The sequence below is a fragment of the Nerophis ophidion genome, linkage group LG27 (assembly GCF_033978795.1).
Source record: "Nerophis ophidion isolate RoL-2023_Sa linkage group LG27, RoL_Noph_v1.0, whole genome shotgun sequence".
Lineage (NCBI taxonomy): Eukaryota > Metazoa > Chordata > Actinopteri > Syngnathiformes > Syngnathidae > Nerophis > Nerophis ophidion.
Genome location: NC_084637.1, coordinates 3,417,131 through 3,439,414, shown reverse-complemented (window position 1 = coordinate 3,439,414; position 22,284 = coordinate 3,417,131). Strand labels below are relative to the sequence as shown.

At 42.9% G+C, this 22,284-nt stretch overlaps 1 long non-coding RNA gene across 1 annotated transcript; it reads right to left on the bottom strand.

Annotated features, from left to right (window-relative positions):
- Positions 1-15,954: 15,954 nt before the first annotated feature.
- LOC133544472 (uncharacterized) lies at positions 15,955-17,906 on the bottom strand. Its single transcript, XR_009804658.1, has 3 exons — positions 17,407-17,906; positions 17,164-17,324; positions 15,955-16,178 (listed from the first exon to the last, which is right to left on the bottom strand). It is a non-coding gene; the product is annotated as an uncharacterized LOC133544472 (long non-coding RNA).
- Between the last annotated feature and the right edge of the window lie 4,378 nt (positions 17,907-22,284).

Here is a 22,284-nt window from a genome sequence, read left to right as displayed (position 1 = left end):
CTAAAGTCATTAAAGTGGAACTCCTGTACCTAAGGTGTCTAGGGAGTTTAAAACAAACCCACGCTGAAGTATTAGCATCTAAAACTCTGCAAAGTGCGGCATGGTTTTTAGTGTCTTGTCCTTGCCACCGAGCAATCCGGAACCAAAGCCGAGGAGCGTGGCGCACCCTTTCTTCTTTCTTATTTGTGGACTGCAGCACCAAGAGGAAGGAACTGCTTGGTGGAAAACGGGCATGACTGATTATTAAAACTGCATTAATAGATTAATAGCAGCTAGTAGGCAGAGGTGTGGACTCGAGTCACATGACTTGGACTCGAGTCAAGAATTTGATGACTTTAGACTGGACTTGACAAAATGTAAAGAGACTTGCAACTCGACTTTGACTTTAACATCAATGACTTGTGACTTCACTAGGATTTGAGCCTTTTGACTTGACAAGACTTGCTACTTTCCACAAAACTCAAATATTAAAAAAAATATTTTTGAGCACTCCGTATCTTCATTATGTACGCATGTGTCTGTCAGCATGTGTGTGCTGCCACCCAATCAAATTACATCCACGTTGTTGTATGTATATATATATATATATATATATATATATATATATATATATATATATATATATATATATATATATATATATATATATATATATATATATATATATATATATATATATATATATATATATAGACACGTGTACATAATGAAGATACGGAGCGCTCAAAAATAATTTTTTTATATTTGGGTTTTGGGGAAAGTAGCAAGTTTTGTCAAGTCAAAAGGCTCAAGTCCTAGTGAAGTCACAAGTCATTGATGTTAAAGTTAGAGAGAGAGAGAGAGAGAGAGAGAGAGAGAGAGAGAGAGACAGGGGTCCTTGGTTCGATCCTCAGGCTCGGGGTCTTTCTCTGTGGAGTTTGCATGTTCTCCCTGTGACTGTGATGAGGTAGCAACTTGTCCAAGATGTACCCTTGTCCAAAGGCCCGAGGGCAGCTAAGATTGGCTCCAGCACCGCACGCTACCGAGAGAGGGATAAGCGGTAGAAAAAAAAACAGAGGCTATCTCATCCCTACAAGCCTGCTCTTCAGGGGATTTTGAAAATGATTTAACAGGCTCGTAGGGATGAAATAGACTATTTGTTTTTTCCTGACCTAAACGTATATTCTGCTCTACCCCGGTTACACCGCAGTAACCTCAACTATATATGTTGTATATTGAATTTTTAAAATCCCATGAAGAGCAGGGAAACCTGCGAAACGGGCTTGTAAGGATGAAATAGCCTTTGTTATATATTTTACCATTTTTAGTACTATATGTCATAGGACGGGTACATTTCTTACTTACCTATATCTATGTACCTGTAAATACATTACTCTTGTCTTCAGTGTGCATGTCAAAACTAAAAAGTCATTGTTATTGGACAACATTTGCATTTTTTTTTCAAGCTCTGGTTCAGGCATCGTTTTAGCACTGGCACCTTTTCAAAGGTAGCGATTTGGCACAGGTATCAGATAATATGTAAACGATACTCAACCCTAGTAGCTGGTTGCTGGGTGAGTCATACATGATTTGTGGTATTCCCTCAGAGCTCAGTCAGGTTCCAGAGGTCACATTTTTTCAGTGGCATGTTGGTTAAAAGAGATGTGTGTGTGTGTGTGTGGTGTGTGTGTGTGTGTTCTTGTTTTTCTGCCCTTCTTGAGACATCAGCAAGGAAAAGTAGCTTCCATATGAGGAGGTGTGAACAAGTGAAGACATAAATCATGGTCCCAAAACCATTGCATCTAATAGAGAATGTCTCTTTAGCACCCCTGCTGGTGACATCTATCAAAACGAGGGTGGTCACAAAAAGGAGGGATTTTTCAAATTGACCGTGTGTCGCTTTTAAAAGTGCTCCCTCGCTGGTCAACATATGAAATAACATGTGTGTGTAAAAATTTTAAGTGCTCCCCCTCTGACCAACATATGTAATAACGAGTGTGTGTAAGAAATTGAAATGCAACCCCTTCGGACAAAATAAAAAAATATATATATATTTTTTTGTATATAGAGACAAACTTGTCATGATCTGTGGTTTGGATCATGTTGTTGTTATGTTCTGTTAGTTCTAGACTCCATTAGTTCCTGTCTTTGTGCACCCTTGTTTGTTGTAGTTACCATGGCGACTTATGATTTTCACCTGCCTCTGGTGTTCGGGACGCGCACCTGTTTCCAATCAAGAGACAAGATTTAAGCCCACCTTTGCCAGTCAGTCGTCCTGGCGTCGTTATTGGTTTCATGCCTGAGTTTCATGTTGTGCTATGCCATAGTTACGTTAGTAGTTTCATGCTTGTTTTCATATCCGATTCCAAGTTTATGCTAGTTGTTCGATTCATGGCGTGTCCAAGGAAGTGTTAGTTGTTACATGCCAAAGGTTGATACAGTTTCTCCATGTCCATAGTTCTTGCTAAGTGTTAGCGTCTGTGTTTCCTGCCTTAAGTTTTTTTTGTTCTTTAGCCTCTCGTGCTTTCCTTTTGTTATGGTTCCTGTCATTTCTGACGTGTAGAATTAATTGATTATTAAATATGTTCCTACCTTCAAGTCCTGTCCGGAATAGTCTGTTTGCATCCTGGGAGAACAAACCTTGCAGTAAGATGTGAAAACCACGTCGTGACAATACTGTACTAACTTAAAGTAAATAATGAAGATTAAAAACCAAATAACAAACTAAAAATAATAATACAAATAATTAAAAGCAGTTTTTTTCTCACAATGCGTCGACTTTTTTCTTCGAAAAGTTGGAACATTTTGTCATATTTTTTCTGTTTTTGTAGTATTGCAATATTTTCTAATGAAATAATAACTTTTTATGTAAAATTATAACTTTTTAATGCAAACATTTTGAAATTTGTCATGTCAAATTCTGTTTTTTATTACAACAGTGCCAATATTGTTGTTGTTCATTTTAAAACAGTGACATTTTTGGAGCCCTGCGATGAGGGGGCGACTTGTCCAGGGTGTACCCCGCCTTCCGCCCGATTGTAGCTGAGATAGGCGCCAGCGCCCCCCGCGACCCCCAAAAGGGAATAAGCGGTAGAAAAAGGATGGATGGATGGACATTTTTGGAGTAGAATTATGACTTGTCATCATTTTGCCAAGTAAAATTCAGATTTATATTATAATATTGCCAACATTTGAAAATGTTCTTACACTTTTGTTGAGTAAAATTACAACCTGTATCATAATATTGCACAAATGTTCAGTTTTTCTTGTAAAATTTTGAGTAAAATGGTAGGCAGTTTTCGGAGCTCTCAAGAAGGCAACACATTCGAGAATGTGTGTGTGTGTGTGTGTGTGTGTGTGTGTATCTCCTCATCTATGAAGAATGAAAGTACCAATGTGGCCTTCTCATAAATCATAACCTTTTAATCATACCTGACCTGTCAGCTTTTTCTTTTACTCGCAATCCTAAGATGAATAGTTTTCTTTGCCTCTTTTTCTATTTCCCACTCCTGCCTGTCTTTTTTCTCAATTATCCGGCTGCTCTTTGGGCATTTATTTATTTGTCCAAAGTTCATGTACAGTATGCATGCACAATTCCTCCCGGGGTTCCGCCGGCACGGCTCAGCGGAGCATGGCGGCTAACCACACTGGCGGCGAGGAAGGAGGTGGAGGGGAAACACAGCAGAGGTTTTACTCGCAGTTTTTCTTCAAGGCAAACCTGAGGGTTGCCTTAAAACACCTTTTATACCATAAGCCAGCACGCTTGGCTCAACTCTCTGCAAGTCCACATGGTTTCCCTAATGAGACGGTCGCCGGAGTTGCAGGCGTAGCCACACCGCCGAGGACAGCAATTAAAACAATAATAATATCAGTCAGAGTCCAGAGGGAGATCCAGGGAAAAGTGAGATGCACACCTCACTCCCAAGGCGATGGAGGATACTGCCGGAATGACACAGGAAACACACAATGAGGGGAAAAAACAGAAAGAGAGCAGGATTGCATCAAGCATGACGTGGCTTACTGTACACGAACAGAAGGTTGCGTTCTCGCGCCGGATAGCAGGTTGTGCAGCCTTGTGAAGGCAGGAGAGCTCATCAACGACAGGTGTGTAGATTGCTGATAGATTTGAGCTGCCGGCTCCCACAGGAGATCAGCAGGCGTGGGCGTGTCCCTAAGCGCTCTCCGCGGGGCTCATTGAAGAAAGCTCAGCGGCATGCACTTGTGCCGTAACAGTACCCCCCTCCTTATGGACACCTTTCAGATGTCCTAAGAGTCGAACCAGTAAAACAAAAATATCAAACGTCAAGGGAAGGTGGAGGGGAGAATTGGTGGTGAGTTGCCAGAACAAAGTGTCCCCGAATCCATTGGAGACGAGCCTGGTGGCGGCGAGTAGTATGCTGCTACAGCCAGCGAGTCGGACAACCAATGATCGTGTCCCGAGGGTGCGCTCCGTGGGGCTCATTGATGAGTGCGCAGCGGCACGCGCTTGTGCCGTAACAGTACCCCCCTCCTTATGGACAGCCTCCAGATGTCCTAAGAGTTGAACCAGAAAAACAAAAACATCAAAAGTGAAGGGAGGGTGGAGGGGACAATTGGTGGTGGGTCGTCAGGACAAAGTGTCCCTGAATTCACCGGGGACTAGTCTGGTGGTGGCGGTGAAGGAATATTTGGCAAGTCGGACGACGAGTCGGACGACCAGCGGCATGTGCTTGCGAGGAAGGAGGTGGAGGGGAAACACAGCAGAGGTTTTACTCGCAGTTTTTCTTCAAGGCAAACCTGAGGGTTGCCTTAAAACACCTTTTATACGTTAAGCCAGCACGCTTGGCTCAACTCTCTGCAAGTCCAAATGGTTTCCCTAATGAGACGGTCGCCGGAGTTGCAGGCGTAGCCACACCGCCGAGAACACCGCGGAACGCACCGAGGAATGAGCTCCTTTTTTTTTTCTCCGTCTTCTGAGAGTAAAAGTCGGCGTGTGCAAACCTGGGAGAGTAAAGTGTCGGACATGCGGCTCCGGTGATGAGACACGACGCGGCAAAAGAGGGATGGTCTCCGGTTTGAAAATTACCAAGCAGGAGGCAGAATATGAGGAGGGATTGGGGGGAATGTGGGGGGGCTTTGGGACGATTGTAGTCAGGTGAAGGCTGCTGGGAAACTAATTAGAGGCCGTATCACAACAGCAGCAGAGCCTGAGCCTCTTTGACTTCACGGTGAGGTAAACAAAGTGCTCGGCTTCTTGTTCCTGTGACAGGCCAGATAAAGTGCTGTTTACCTTTTACTTGTTGCCTTCTTTTGCAGCCGACGTGGCTGCTTTGCAAGGTGGAGATGCAATTACAAACTTGGCGCTTTGTGCTTACTTAGGATGGAAATGCTTAGCTTGTTTGCAGGCGTTTTGTAAGGGGGGGAGGGAGAATAAAAAATAGCAAGTAAAACAGTTTATCTTTACCAGAGGTGGGTGGAGTAGCCAGAAATTGTACTCAAGTAAGAGTACTGTTACTTTAGAGATGTATTACTCAAGTAAAAGTAAGGAGTAGTCACCCAAACATTTACTTGAGTAAAAGTAAAAAGTATGTTGTGGAAAAAACTACTCAAGTACTAAGTAACTGATGAGTAACCTGTTTGTTTAATGATGACGGCAACAAGTAATGCACAAAAATAGCAAGGAACAAATTCAGAGCCAGGAATATCTCTTAAGCAATTAAAACAATAATAATATCGCTAAAATTTGCTCCATTTTGTCCACTAAAGACGCCGAGATCATTATCCATGCGTTTGTTACGTCTCGTCTCGATTACTGTAACGTATTATTTTCGGGTCTCCCCATGTCTAGCATTAAAAGATTACAGTTGGTACAAAATGCGGCTGCTAGACTTTTGACAACAACAAGAAAGTTTGATCATATTACACCTATACTGTATATACCTTTATATACATATATACATACATATATACTAATACTGTACATACCTTTATATACATATATACATACATATATACCTATACTGTATATACCTTTATATACATATATACATACATATATACCTATACTGTATATACCTTTATATACATATATACATACATATATACCTATACTGTATATACCTTTATATACATATATACATACATATATACCTGTACTGTATATACCTTTATATACATATATACATACATATATACCTATACTGTATATACCTTTATATACATATATACATACATATATACCTATACTGGCTCACCTGCACTGGCTTCCTGTGCACTTAAGTTGTGACTTTAAGGTTTTACTACTTACGTATAAAATACTACACGGTCTAGCTCCATCCTATCTTGCCGATTGTATTGTACCATATGAAATCTGCGTTCTAAAGACTCCGGCTTATTAGTGATTCCTAGAGCCCAAAAAAAGTCTGCGGGCTATAGAGCGTTTTCCGTTCGGGCTCCAGTACTCTGGAATGCCCTCCCGGTAACAGTTCGAGATGCTACCTCAGTAGAAGCATTTAAGTCTCACCTTAAAACTCATCTGTATACTCTAGCCTTTAAATAGACCTCCTTTTTAGACCAGTTGATCTGCCGCTTCTTTTCTTTCTCCTATGTCCCCCCCTCCCTTGTGGAGGGGGTCCGGTCCGATGACCATGGATGAAGTACTGGCTGTCCAGAGTCGAGACCCAGGATGGACCGCTCGCCTGTGTATCGGTTGGGGACATCTCTACGCTGCTGATCCGCCTCCGCTTGGGATGGTTTCCTGTGGACGGGACTCTCGCTGCTGTCTTGGTTCCGCTTTGAACTGAACTCCCGCGGCTGTGTTGGAGCCACTATGGATTGAACTTTCACAGTATCATGTTAGACCCGCTAGACATCCATTGTTTTCGGTCCCCTAGAGGGGGGGGGGGGGGGGGGGGTTGCCCACATCTGAAGTCCTCTCCAAGGTTTCTCATAGTCAGCATTGTCACTGGCGTCCCACTGGATGTGAATTCTCCCTGCCCACTGGGTGTGAGTTTTCCTTGCCCTTTTGTGGGTTCTTCCGAGGATGTCGTAGTCGTAATGATTTGTGCAGTCCTTTGAGACATTTGTGATTTGGGGCTATATAAATAATCATTGATTGATTGATTGATATTAAATAATACATATTTGGTTTTACACTGTATTGAAAAAAATGTTGAAAATGAATTTTACCTTTGCAACCTCATTATACTATAGGTGTCATGATCCGTGGTCCGGATCATGTTCAGTTTAATTATGTTATGTTAGCTTTGGATTTCTTTAGTTCCTGGTTGCACTTCCTTGTTTGTTTTGTCACTATCGTTACTTGTGATTTTTACCTGCCTCTGTTTCTTGGGACACACCTGTGTCCAATCAAGAGACACTATTTAAGCCTGCCCTTTTTGATCACTCGTCCTGGGTTCCTTGTTTGCGGTAAGCAACAGTTACGTATTCCTGTTTTAGACTCTGTGCTAAGTGTTAGCCTTAGCCTCCCGTGCGTTCGGCAGGCTGTTCTTTCGTTTGTTTCTGTCTGTTTAATCAAATCCTACCTTTACGTTTTCGTCCGGAGTGTCCTTGTTTGCATTGGAGGAACGATCCCGCATAAAGATGCGAGCCCCACGTGAAAATTGGCTAAGTTTTATATTCATAAATGTAAGTTTCTCAATACCCGACCTGTTTTTTGTGCCTTTAAAAAAGATTTAGAACTCTACATTAAAACACTCTACCTCTAACAAGCAAAAAGCTGTGAAAACGATGATGCTGAGTTCCAAATGTAAGTTATTTACTGAGATTGAGTGAACCTATGGCTTTGCACTTTGTTTATTTTATATATATATATTTTTTTTGCATTCTATTTTAGATACTTTGAATTTACAACCCCCTGGCGCTGTTTTGTATGGTTTTTATACTGTTTTGTATAGTTTTTGTACTTACTTTAACTATTATTTTAAACTGTTAGTGAATGTTGAAATTCATGAATAAAGGTTTGAAAAAAAAAAAAGTGCAGTTAATCATGTGACCGCCTGGCTCTGTTTGATTGGTGAAACGGAGTCAAACATCACCAGTGACTGCATTTGATTGGTGAAACGGAGTGAAACGTCACCAATGACTGCATTTGATTGGTGAAACGGAGTGAAACGTCACCAGTGACTTCATTTGATTGGTGAAACGGAGTCAAACGTCACCAGTGACTGCATTTGATTGGTGAAACGGAGTGAAACGTCACCAGTGACTGCATTTGATTGGTGAAACGGAGTGAAACGTCACCAGTGACTGCATTTGATTGGTGAAACGGAGTGAAACGTCACCAGTGACTGCATTTGATTGGTGAAACGGAGTGAAACGTCACCAGTGACTGCATTTGATTGGTGAAACGGAGTGAAACGTCACCAGTGACTGCATTTGATTGGTGAAACGGAGTGAAACGTCACCAGTGACTGCATTTGATTGGTGAAACGGAGTCAAACGTCACCAGTGACTGCATTTGATTGGTGAAATTGAGTCAAATGTCACCAGTGACTGCATTTGATTGGTGAAACGCAGGCATGTGATAGATCCTACTTTGAAGGTCTGTCTGACAAAACAAAACAAACAAAGCATGCATTAACAGGTCGATAAAAATCAGCGGCGAATAGAAAAATGAATGTAGTTAAGTGGAGCGGACTAAATGTAGCGTTTCTTCTCTATAAATATACTCAAGTAAAAGTAAAAGTCACGTGTGGGTCACATTTTAATGCGGGGTCGTTCATCCAACGCAAATATAGACACTCCGGACAACAGCGTAAAGGTAAGAATGATTTAATAACAAAACACTAGTACAAAAACAGACAAAAAGAAACGCGTGGCGAATGCACTGAAGCAAATACTAACACTAGCACAGGATCAGGTAACAAGAAATCTAGTAATTACCAACAAAACAGTTGCATACCGCAAACAAGGGACCAAGACCGACTGACAAGACAAGGCAGGCTTAAACAGGAAAGTAATTAACATAAACAGGTGTGCATCTGGAACCCGCAGCAGGTGAAATTAATACGTTACCATGGTGACCAAACTAACTCACAAGGTACACAAACAACAAAGGGAGTCCAAACTAACAGGAAATAACCGAACTAAACATGATCCAGACTACAGATCATGACAATGTTGCATTAAAACTACTCTTAGAAGTACAATTTATCCCAAAAGTTACTCAATTAGATGTAACAGAGTAAATGTAGCGTGTTACTACCCACCTCTGGGAACTGCTTAGCTTGTTTGCAGGCATTTTGTAAGGGGGGGCAAGGGAGTAGCAAGTAAAACAGTTTATCATTACTAATTCAAAGCCTGGCAGTCCGAGCTTACAAAGTTTACGTTGGTGAACGTGCTTCAAATGCTGGTGACTCCTATGTCCGTGTCAAAGCTGCACACATCAGTTTCTGCAACTCTGCCGCCAATTAAGGAGGTTTGTGGCACATTTATCCCCGTTTTGGCTTATTTCTACAGTTGTCAACACCTGAACTGGCACAAAGGGATAAAAGAGGGAAGTGCATGCCGGGTAATGCAATTAAAACAGCCTGCAAGAGAAGGATATGTAACAACTCGAAAATAGTGAAATTATATTTTTTTTAGGCCACCCTATGTCTTGCATTAAAAGATTACATTTGGTACAAAATGAGGCTGCTAGACTTTTGACAAGAACAAGAAAGTTTGATCATATTACGCCTGTACTGTATATACCTTTATATACATATATACATACATATATACCTATACTGTATATACCTTTATATACATATATACATACATATATACCTATACTGTATATACCTTTATATAGATATAGAGATACATATATACCTATACTGTATATACCTTTATATACATATATACATACATATATACCTATACTGTATATACCTTTATATACATATATACATACATATATACCTGTACTGTATATACCTTTTATATACATATATACATACATATATACCTATACTGTATATACCTTTATATACATATATACATACATATATACCTATGCTGTATATACCTTTATATACATATATACATGCATATATACCTATACTGTATATACCTTTATATACATATATACATGCATATATACCTATACTGTATATACCTTTATATACATATATACATATATATACACCTATACTGTATATACCTTTATATACATGTATACATACATATATACCTATACTGTATATACCTTTATATACATATATACATACATATATACCAATACTGTATATACCTTTATATACATATATACATACATATATACCTATACTGTATATATCTTTATATACATATATACATACATATATACCTATACTGTATATACCTTTATATACATATATACATACATATATACCTATACTGTATATACCTTTATATACATATATACATACATATATACCTATACTGTATATACCTTTATATACATATATACATACATATATACCTATACTGGCTCACTTAAGATGTGACTTTAAGGTTTTACTACTTACGTATAAAATACTACACGGTCTAGCTCCATCCTATCTTGCTGATTGTATTGTACCATATGTCCCGGCAAGAAATCTGCCTTCAAAGAACTCCGGCTTATTAGTGATTCCCAAAGACCAAAAAAAGTCTGCGGGCTATAGAGCGTTTTCTATTGGGGCTCCAGTACTCTGGAATGCCCTCCCGGTAACAGTTCGAGATGCTACCTCAGTAGAAGCATTTAAGTCTCACCTTAAAACTCATTTGTATACTCTTGCCTCGAAATAGCCCCCATTTTTAAACCAGTTGATCTGCCGTTCCTTTTTATTCTGCCCCCCTCTCCTGCTTGGAGAGAGGTGGCACAGATTAGTTGACCATAGATGGAGTGCTAGCTGTTCAAAGTCGGGACCCGGGGTGGACCACTCGTCCGTCCATCAGTTGATGATGTCTCTGCACTGCCAACCTGTCTCCATTCAAGATGATCTCCTGCTGGCGCCACTATGGACTGGACTCTCACAATATTATGTTAGATCCACTATGGACTGGACTCTCACAGTGTTATGTTAGATCCACTATCGACTGGACTCTCACACTATTATGTTAGATCCACTATGGACTGGACTCTCACTATTATGTTAGATCCACTATGGACTGGACTCTCACTATTATGTTAGATCCATTATGGACTGGACTCTCACCATTATGTTAGATCCACTATGGACTGGACTCTCACACTATTATGTTAGATCCACTATGGACTGGACTTTCACACTATTATGTTAGATGCACTATGGACTGGACTCTCACTATTATGTTAGATCCACTATGGACTGGACTCTCACTATTATATTAGATCCACTATGGACTGGACTCTCACACTATTATGTTAGATCCACTATGGACTGGACTCACACTATTATATCAGATCCACTATGGACTGGACTCTCACACTATTATGTTAGATCCACTATGGACTGGACGCTCACACTATCATGTTAGATCCACTATGGACTCTCACTAATATGTTTGATCCACTATGGACTGGACTCTCACACTATTATGTTAGATCCACTATGGACTGGACTCTCACACTATTATGTTAGATCCACTATGGACTGGACTCTCACACTATTATGTTAGATCCACTATCGACTGGACTCTCACACTATTATGTTAGATCCACTATGGACTGGACTCTCACTATTATGTTAGATCCACTATGGACTGGACTCTCACTATTATGTTAGATCCACTATGGACTGGACTCCCACCATCATGTTAGATCCACTATGGACTGGACTCTCACACTATTATGTTAGATCCACTATGGACTGGACTTTCACACTATTATGTTAGATGCACTATGGACTGGACTCTCACTATTATGTTAGATCCACTATATACTGGACTCACACTATTATGTTAGATCCACTATGGACTGGACTCACACTATTATATCAGATCCACTATGGACTGGACTCTCACACTATTATGTTAGATCCACTATGGACTGGACGCTCACACTATCATGTTAGATCCACTATGGACTCTCACTAATATGTTTGATCCACTATGGACTGGACTCTCACACTATTATGTTAGATCCACTATGGACTGGACTCTCACACTATTATGTTAGATCCACTATGGACTGGACTCTCACACTATTATGTTAGATCCACTATGGACTGGACTCTCACACTATTATGTTAGATCCACTATGGACTGGACTCTCACACTATTATGTTAGATCCACTATGGACTGGACTCTCTATATTACCTTAGATCCACTATGGACTGGACTCCCACACTATTATGTTAGATCTACTATGGACTGGACTCTCACACTATTATGTTAGATCCACTATGGACTGGACTCAAACTATTATCTCAGATCCACTATGGACTGGACTCACACTATTATCTCAGATCCACTATGGACTGGACTCACACTATTATCTCAGATCCACTATGGACTGGACTCACACTATTATGTTAGATCCACTATGGACTGGACTCTCACTATTATGTTAGATCCACTATGGACTGGACTCTCACACTATCAACTCGACCTGACTTGACGTCCATTGCAACAGTCGCCCTATTGGGGTTGGTCCCCACATCTGCGGTCCCCTCCAAGGTTTCTCATTTTCATCCCATTGGGTTGAGTTTTTCCTTGCCCTGATGTGGGATCTGAGCCGAGGAAGTCGTTTTGGCTTGTGCAGCCCTTTGAGACACTAAACTTTGATTGTGTGATATTTCGAAATAAACGAGACTATACAACTTGCAATGTTGCTACCCCAGATCCTTCAGTTCTTACAGTAAATAAGTGGGTCAAGTACACCTATCATCGGCACAGATCCTTCAGTTCTTATAGTAAATAGTTGGGTCAAGTACACCTATCATCAGCACAGATATCTCAGTTCTTATAGTAAATAAGCGCGTCAAGTACACCTATCATCAGCACAGACATCTAAAGAAAGCGTGTTTAGTTGTGTGGCCGAGCTGAGGTTGGTTTCCTGCGTCTTGAACAACCGCACCACCTCCCCCCCTAGTGCTAAATGGCCCGGGTCAGACAGTTAAAACATAATTATCACCTGATCGCCTGTTGACCTGCTTACCTGACATTAACCTTGGTCTCTACAAACGGGAAGCACCGGCCGCCTAGGGGCCGAGCAGATGCTGATTTGAAGCAGAGTTAGCAGTATGGGGGTTGGGGGTAATTGCAAGGATCTAATAGGGATCAGTGCTGTGGGACTTCTCCATACATCTGCCGTCTGGCTAAGAATCACTGCACCTGAGACTCACCGTCTTGGCCAAACTCACACTTAGGTTTCGGGGTAATGCCCGTTTCCATGGTGCCAGGGCGGGCAAACGTCAAGTGGGTTCAGAGAGGACCACCTCATCCAGGCTAAAAGGCTTCGGACGGACGAAAAACACCAAAACCGATCACATTGGACGTTGGTGGTGGAGGCGGGAGGAAAGGTGAGAGAGGTTCATTTCCTTGACAATGGAACATTTTAAGAGTGTTTGGGACATTCCACTGATTATGTACCCAGGAATGAACATCTACAAACCCCGTTTCCATATGAGTTGGGAAATTGTGTTAGATGTAAATATAAACAGAATACAATGATTTGCAAATCCTTTTCAAGCCATATTCAGTTGAATATGCTACGAAGACAACATATTTGATGTTCAAACTGTCCATCCATCCATTTTATACCGCTTATTCCCTTTCGGGGTCGCGGGGGGCGCTGGCGCCTATCTCAGCTACAATCGGGCGGAAGGCGGGGTACACCCTGGACAAGTCGCCACCTCATCACAGGGCCAACACAGATAGACAGACAACATTCACACTCACATTCACACACTAGGGGACCATTTTAGTGTTGCCAATCAACCTACCCTCAGGTGCATGTCTTTGGAAGTGGGAGGGGCCTATCCCCAGGTGCATGTCTTTGGAAGTGGGAGGGGCCTATCCCCAGGTGCATGTCTTTGGAGGTGGGAGGAAGCCGGAGTACCCGGAGGGAACCCACGCATTCACGGGGAGAACATGCAAACTCCACACAGAAAGATCCCGAGCCTGGATTTGAACCCAGGACTGCAGGAACTTTGTATTGTGAGGCAGACGCACTAACCCCTCTGCCACCTTGAATCCCTTGTTCAAACTCATATAAATATGTATATATATTTTTGCAAATAATCATTAACTTTATAATTTGATGTCTGCAACATGTGACAAAGAAGTTGGGAAAGGTGGCAATAAATACTGATAAAGTTGAGGACTGCTCATTAAACACCTATTTGGAACATCCCACAGGTGTGCAGGCTAATTGGGAACAGGTGGGTGCCATGATTGGGTATAAAATCAGCTTCCATGAAATGCTAAGTAATTCACAAACAAGGATGGGGCGAGGGTCACCAATTTGTAAGCAAATCGTCAAACAGTTTTAGAACAACATTTCTCAACAAGCCATTGCAAGGAATTTCGGGATTTTACCCTCTACAGTCTGTAAAATCATCAAAATGTTCAGAGAATCTGGAGAAATCACTGCACGTAAGCGATGATATTACGGACCTTTGATCCCTCAGGCGGTACTGCATCAAAATCCGACATCAGTGTGTAAAGGATATCACTACATGGGCTCAGGAACATATCATAAAACCACTGTCAGTAACTACAGTTGGTCGCTACATCTGTAAGTGCAAGTTAAAACTCTACTATGCAAAGCGAAAGCCATTTATCAACAGCACCCAGGAACGCCGTCGGCTTCGCTCGGCCCTAGCTCATCTAAGATGGACTGATGCAAAATGGGAAAGTGTTCTGTGGTCTGACGAGTCCACATTTCAAATTATATTTGCAAACTGTGGACGTGGTGTCCTCCGGAACATAGAGGAAAATAACCATCCAGATTGTTATAAGCACAAAGTTCAAAAGCCAGCATCTGTGATGGTATGGGGGTGTATTAGTGCCCAAGGCATGGGTAACTTACACATGCTGAATGGTCCATACAGGTTTTGGAACAACATATGCTGCCATCTAAGCGGCGTCTTTTTCATGGACGCCCCTGCTTATTTCAGCAAGACAATGCCAAGCCACATTCAGCACGTGTTACAACGGTGTGGCTTTGTAGTCAAAGAGTGCGGGTACTTTCCTGGCCCACCTGCAGTCCAGACATGTCTCCCATCAAAAATGTGTGGCGCATTATGAAGCGTAAAATACGACAGCGGAGACCCCGGACTGTTGAACGACTGAAGCTCTACATAAAACAAAAATGGTAAAGAATTCCACTTTCAAGGCTTCAACAATTAGTTTCCTCAGTTCCCAAACGTTTATTGAGTGTTGTTAAAAGAAAATGTGATGTAACACAGTGGTGAACATGCCCTTTCCCAACTACTTTGGCACGTGTCGCAGCCATGAAATTCTAAGTTAGTTATTATTTGCAAAAAAAAAACAAGTTTATGAGTTTGAACATCAAATATGTTGTCTTTGTAGTGCATTCAATTGAATATGGCTTGAAAAGGACTTGCAAATCATTGTATTCTGTTTATATTTACATCTAACACAATTTCCCAACTCATATGGAAACAGGGTTTGTATGTGCCGTACCATTGTAAAATTGGCAGTTTATTAAAAATGTTTGGAGAAGCAACTGATTGTTTCCAGAAACTGGTGAAATCCGCATACTGCCACAACACATTCATTTATCATCATTCAAATATTACAATTATAATTAAACATGGTGTCAGTTATGGCCCTGCGATGAGGTAGCGACTTGTCCAGGGTGTACCCCGCCTTCCGCCTGATTGTAGCTGAGATAGGCGCCAGCGCCCCCCGCGACCCCAAAAGGGAATAAGCGGTAGAAAATGGATGGATGGATGGTGTCAGTTATCAGAATCAGGATCAGAATATTTTTTATTGCCATTGTTTGACAACGGATTCACAAACTAAGAATTTTTCTTGGTGCAATCGTGCAACATAAAACACATAAAACACAGTATGCTACTCCAAGTAATAAATGCAAAACGATGTGTAGAATTAACCATGTAAATGTTACCAGGGTTTGTTGTATGTGTGTTTTGGATGAATCCTTTGTCAGACCAAAGGGAAAGGCAGTCCGTAGACAGGCAAGTGGTCGGAGGCTGAAGAGAAGCAACAATGTCCGTGTTCAAGCAGGGGTCGAGGATCAAGGGTGGCAGTCCTGTATCCAGTGGGAAGTCGAGGCACACAGCTTGATCACGGGAGAGAGGGGAAACACTGCGTGAAACACAAAGGACATAAGACACGGAAACAGGGAAGGCATAGAGATCAAGTACGCAAGAGGTAAGCCAGAGATGGGATGCTTACTACGGGAGTGAACTACGTTCCGGCACTGTATTTTCGGGTCCGCTGGTCTTTATACTGTCTGTCTTCATTAGCGAGCAGGGGCGTGTCCGTAGGTACTGGCAGTGCTGGCAGTGCTTGCAGCGCATGCGCCGTGACAATTTCTTGTGCAAAATAAGCAACTTGGGAACAGTTTTGATCTGGGTTTACATGGTAAACAACTCAAATTAATGTTTTATCAAGACGCATACATTTGTCCAAATGTGGCCATGTTGACGCATTGTGGGTTTCCTAGACGTGGTCTACTTTGCTAAAAGAAACATCTAAGGAAGAGAATCCCTCTGCCATCTTCCACTCATAATTATCATCAGCCGTTGTCAGTCCACAGCTGGACGAAAGCCTCAGCATTTTTCTGCCATTGGCGTACTTTTCATGCTGGGGTTTAGCCTACACCTTCCACGCTGGCTTGGTGCGGGTTGGAAGGGGCCATCTTCCACTAGTTTTTTTTTAATATATAAATCGCCCGCTTGAATATTCCCTCGTTCTTTTCTCTAAATTTCTCATCATCATTTAGGATGACTGTTGTGATTTCCCTTCCTGGTTCCATGACCCGCCCTATCTTGCCTCTGATTGGCCTTTCCCTAATGTTTTGCCGTAATCTGAACCAATCATGACCCATCATAGTAAACAACCGCCCAACCGTGCAAGCATGTCTTGGGAGGAGGAAAGGCAGGGGTTTAGTAGTCCATGGAGTCTTTTTGAGGGACTTGGAAGTGAGGGAGAACAAGGAACAAAACAAATAATCGGTTTCCGGTCATTTAAACGTGAAATAAATGATATTGATATTATGACAAACTAGGGTATGGAGTGTGATTAGGCCAAAACGGTGTTACCGTATTGTTGGACAAGAGGCGGAAGGTCAGGGAGGAGAAAAGCAGAGCTCAGAGGTCCGTGAGCCGGCAGGAAGTCGAGGATCGAGGGTGGCAGTCAGAGTCCAGAGGGAGATCCAGGGAAAAGTGAGATGCACACCTCACTCCCAAAGCGACGGAGGATACTGCCGGAATGACACAGGAAACACACAATGAGGGGAAAAAACAGAAAGAGAGCAGGATTGCATCAAGCATGACATGGCTTACTGTACACGAACAGAAGGTTGCGTTCTTGCGCCGGATAGCAGGTTGCGCAGCCTTATGAAGGCAGGAGAGCTCATCAACGACAGGTGTGTAGATTGCTGATAGATTTGAGCCGCCGGCTCCCGCAGGAGATCAGCAGGCGTGGGCGTGTCCCTAAGCGCGCTCCGCGGGGCTCATTGAAGAAAGCACAGCGGCATGCGCTTGTGCCGTAACAGTACCCCCCTCCTTATGGACAGCTTCCAGATGTCCTAAGAGTCGAACCAGTAAAACAAAAATATCAAAAGTCAAGGGAAGGTAGAGGGGAGAAGTGGTGGTGAGTTGCCAGAACAAAGTGTCCCCGAATCCATTGGGGACGAGCCTGGTGGCGGCGAGTAGTACGCCGCTACAGCCACCGAGTCGGACAACCAATGATCGTGTCCCCAGGGTGCGCTCCGCGGGGCTCATTGATGAGTGTGCAGCGGCACGCGCTTGTGCCGTAACAGTACTCCCCTCCTTATGGACAGCCTCCAGATGTCCTAAGAGTTGAACCAGAAAAACAAAAACATCAAAAGTGAAGGGAGGGTGGAGGGGACAATTGGTGGTGGGTCGTCAGGACAAAGTGTCCCCGAATTCACCGGGGACTACTCTGGTGGTGGCGGTGAAGGCATATTTGGCAAGTCGGACGACGAGTCGGACGACCAGCGGCATGTGCTTGCGCCGTAACATATCTTGTTTAAAAATATATCGATATATCTTACAAAGTCGATATATTGCCCAGCCCTACTAGGCACTATATTCTGTGTGTTGATACTTTTATTAGTAGATTTATTTTTGATACTTTTATTAGTAGATTGCACAGTTCAGTACATCTTCCGTACAATTGACCACTAAATGGTAACACCCGAATAAGTTTTTCAACTTGTTTAAGTCGGGGTCCACGTTAATCATTTCATGGTACAAATATATACTATCAACATAATACAGTCATCGCACAAGTTAATCATCATAGTATATACATTTAATTATTTACATTATTTACAATCCGGGGGGTGGGATGTGGAGCTTTGGTTGATATCAGCACTTCAGTCATCAACAATTGCATCAACAGAGAAATGGACATTGAAACAGTGTAGGTCTTATTTAGTAGGATATGTACAGCCAGCAGAGAACATAGTGAGTTCACATAGCATAAGAACAAGTATATACATTAGAAATACATTTGAGTTGTTTATAATCCGGGGAGATGGGATGTGAATGGAGGAGGGTATTAGTAAAGTGTTGAAGTTGCCTGGAGGTGTTGTTTTAGAGCGGTTTTGAAGGAGGATAGAGATGCACTTACTTTTATACCTGTTGGGAGTGCATTCCACATTGATGTGGCATAGAAAGAGAATGAGTTAAGACCTTTGTTAGATCGGAATCTGGGTTTAACGTGGTTTTTTTGGGTTGTACTTGTATAGCGCTTTTCTACCTTCAAGGTACTCAAAGCGCTTTGACACTACTTCCACATTTACCCATTCACACACACATTCACACACTGATGGAGGGAGCTGCCATGCAAGGCGCCAACCAGCACCCATCAGGAGCAAGGGTGAAGTGTCTTGCTCAGGACACAACGGACGTGACGAGGTTGGTTCTAGGTGGGATTTGAACCAGTGACCCTCGGGTTGCGCACGGCCACTCTCCCCACTGCGCCACGCCGTCCCTTTGTCGAGCTCCCCCTGGTTATGTTACATTAAGGAAGTAGTTTGACATGTACTTCGGTATCAAGGAGGTGTTGCGGATTTTATAGACCAGGCTCAGTGCAAGTTGTTTGACTCTGTCCTCCACCCTGAGCCAGCCCACTTTTGGAGAAGTGGGTTGGATTGAGGTGTGATCTGGGGTGGAGGTCTAAAAGTAACCGGACTAGTTTATTCTGGGATGTTTGGAGTCTAGATTTGAGGGTTTTGGAGGTGCTGGGGTACCAGGAGGTGCAAGCGTAATCGAAGAAGGGTTGAATGAGAGTTCCCGCTAGAATCCTCAAGGTGCTCTGTAGAGGAATCTCGTTCTTTGGTTGACCTTTTTCATCACCTTGGTTGCCAGTTTATCACAGGAAAGATTGGCCTCTAGAATGGAACCTAGGTAGGTGATCTCATCCTTCCTGCTGATAACAATGTCACCCACTTTTATAGTGAAGTCACTGACTTTAAGAAGGTTGATGTGGGACCCAAATAGGATGGATTCCGTTTTACCTAAGTGGATGGATAGCTTGTTGTCAGCGAGCCAGGTTGACGTGGGAGGCATTGGAGGGCTTTGACCTTCTTGTAAAGTGTGTCACCTTTTCACTCCTGGGCGCACACCATCTCGCTGCAGTGACAAGCGGGAAAAAAATTCCGGGCCTCCTGGTCATCTTTAATTCATGCCATTAAGTATGCAGGAGAAGCCCTCCTGGTAGCAGCTGTTAGCCGCCGTTAGTAAACCATAATTCCGGGGATCAAATCACAGCAAATTGAGGGCGAGGTTCGAGCGAGCGCCGGCCAGAGAGCATGTAATATCAGAGCGAGGCGGGCGGGTGCGTTCAGGTGCAGCGCAGAAGCTCGCCTTGTTAGCTCTGCCTCCTGCAAAGAGATAAGCACTGCCTTGCCTTCAGAATTGTACACAGGACTAAGCTCATGTACTGAGGTGCCATTTTGGCTCCACCTTTGAACAATAAAACGGTCTATCAATCAATCAATCAATGTTTATTTATATAGCCCCAAATCACAAATGTCTCAAAGGACTGCACAAATCATTACGACTACAACATCCTCGGAAGAACCCACAAAAGGGCAAGGAAAACTCACACCCAGTGGGCAGGGAGAATTCACATCCAGTGGGACGCCAGCGACAATGCTGACTATGAGAAACCTTGGAGAGGACCTCAGATGTGGGCAACCCCCCCCCTCTAGGGGACCGAAAGCAATGGATGTCGAGCGGGTCTAACATGATACTGTGAAAGTTCAATCCATAGTGGCTCCAAGACAGCAGTGAGAGTCCCGTCCACAGGAAACCATCTCAAGCGGATCAGCAGCGTAGAGATGTCCCCAACCGATACAGGCGAGCGGTCCATCCTGGGTCCCGACGAGCGGTCCATCCTGGGTCTCGACTCTGGACAGTCAGTACTTCATCCATGGTCATCGGACCGGACCCCCTCCACAAGGGAGGGGGGGACATAGGAGAAAGAAAAGAAGCGGCAGATCAACTGGTCTAAAAAGGAGGTCTATTTAAAGGCTAGAGTATACAGATGAGTTTTAAGATGAGACTTAAATGCTTCTACTGAGGTAGCATCTCGAACTGTTACCGGGAGGGCATTCCAGAGTACTGGAGCCCGAACGGAAAACGCTCTATAGCCCGCAGACTTTTTTTGAGCTCTAGGAATCACTAATAAGCCGGAGTCTTTTGAACGCAGATTTCTTGCCGGGACATACGGTACAATATAATCGGCAAGATAGGCTGGAGCTAGACCGTGTAGTATTTAATACGTAAGTAGTAAAACCTTAAAGTCACATCTTAAGTGCACAGGAAGCCAGTGCAGGTGAGCCAGTATAGGTATATATGTATGTATATATGTATATAAAGGTATATACAGTATAGGTATATATGTATGTATATATGTATATAAAGGTATATACAGTACAGGCGTAATATGATCAAACTTTCTTGTTCTTGTCAAAAGTCTAGCAGCCGCATTTTGTACCAACTGTAATCTTTTAATGCTAGACATGGGGAGACCCCAAAATAATACGTTACAGTAATCGAGACGAGACGTAACAAACGCATGGATAATGATCTCGGCGTCTTTAGTGGACAAAATGGAGCGAATTTTAGCGATATTACGGAGATGAAAGAAGGCCGTTTTAGTAACGCTCGATGTCGGGAGTGCACCTCAATGCGGAGACATTCACGCGAGAGCATGAATTACCGAGGACGGATAGAAGCTCATTGATGCTGTGCACCTGCATCGATACACCGGCTTACATAACACGCGCGGAGCAATTGAAGCCTGTAGACCGCCGCACAGACAGGAAATCACCATTTCAATATAGCACTGATTGAACTTCCCGTTTACCCGTCGTGGAAGTACACAGGAACCTTCTTTTGGCAGGTTGCCTCCAGCCGCAGGCCGTGCCAAACGCTTTGAAACCCAATCAGGTTTCTGGTTCCCGTATCGCTACACCGCCCCTTTCGCCGCTCTCCTCGCAGCCCTGCCGACTCACGTTGCAGCCTTGAGAAGAAAAAAAAAAAGGAAAAAAAGAACGAGGAGGCTGGCGGTTGGTCATCCATCACCTCCGCCAGCTGGCGTGGGATTAACTGCCGCTACATCCAGCGGGCACCTGTTGGTAGTCTGCAAGGTATGGCATGTAGTAAAAAATAGACGTGGCATAGTTTCACCTCCCCGCAAACAATCAGGTTCTTTCAAGGAACGTTTGTTTTGACCAGAGGTGGGTAGTAACGCGCGACATTTACTACGTTTCATCTACTTGAGTAACTTTTGGGATAAATTGTACTTCTAAGAGTAGTTTTAATGCAACATACTTTTACTTTTACTTGAGTATATTTATGGAGAAGAAACGCTACTTTTACTCTGCTCCATTTATCTACATTCAGCTCGCTACTCGCTGCTGATTTTTATCGATCTGTTAATGCACGCTTTGTTTGTTGAGTTTGTCAGACAAATCTTCAAAGAAGGATCCATCACATGCCTGCGTTTCACCAATCAAATGCAGTCACTGGCGACGTTTGAGTCTGTTTCACCAATCAAATGCAGTCACTGGTGATGTTTGACTCCGTTTCACCAATCAAATGCAGTCACTGGTGAGGTTTGACTCCGTTTCACCAATCAAATGCAGTCACTGGTGAGGTTTGACTCCGTTTGACCAATCAAAT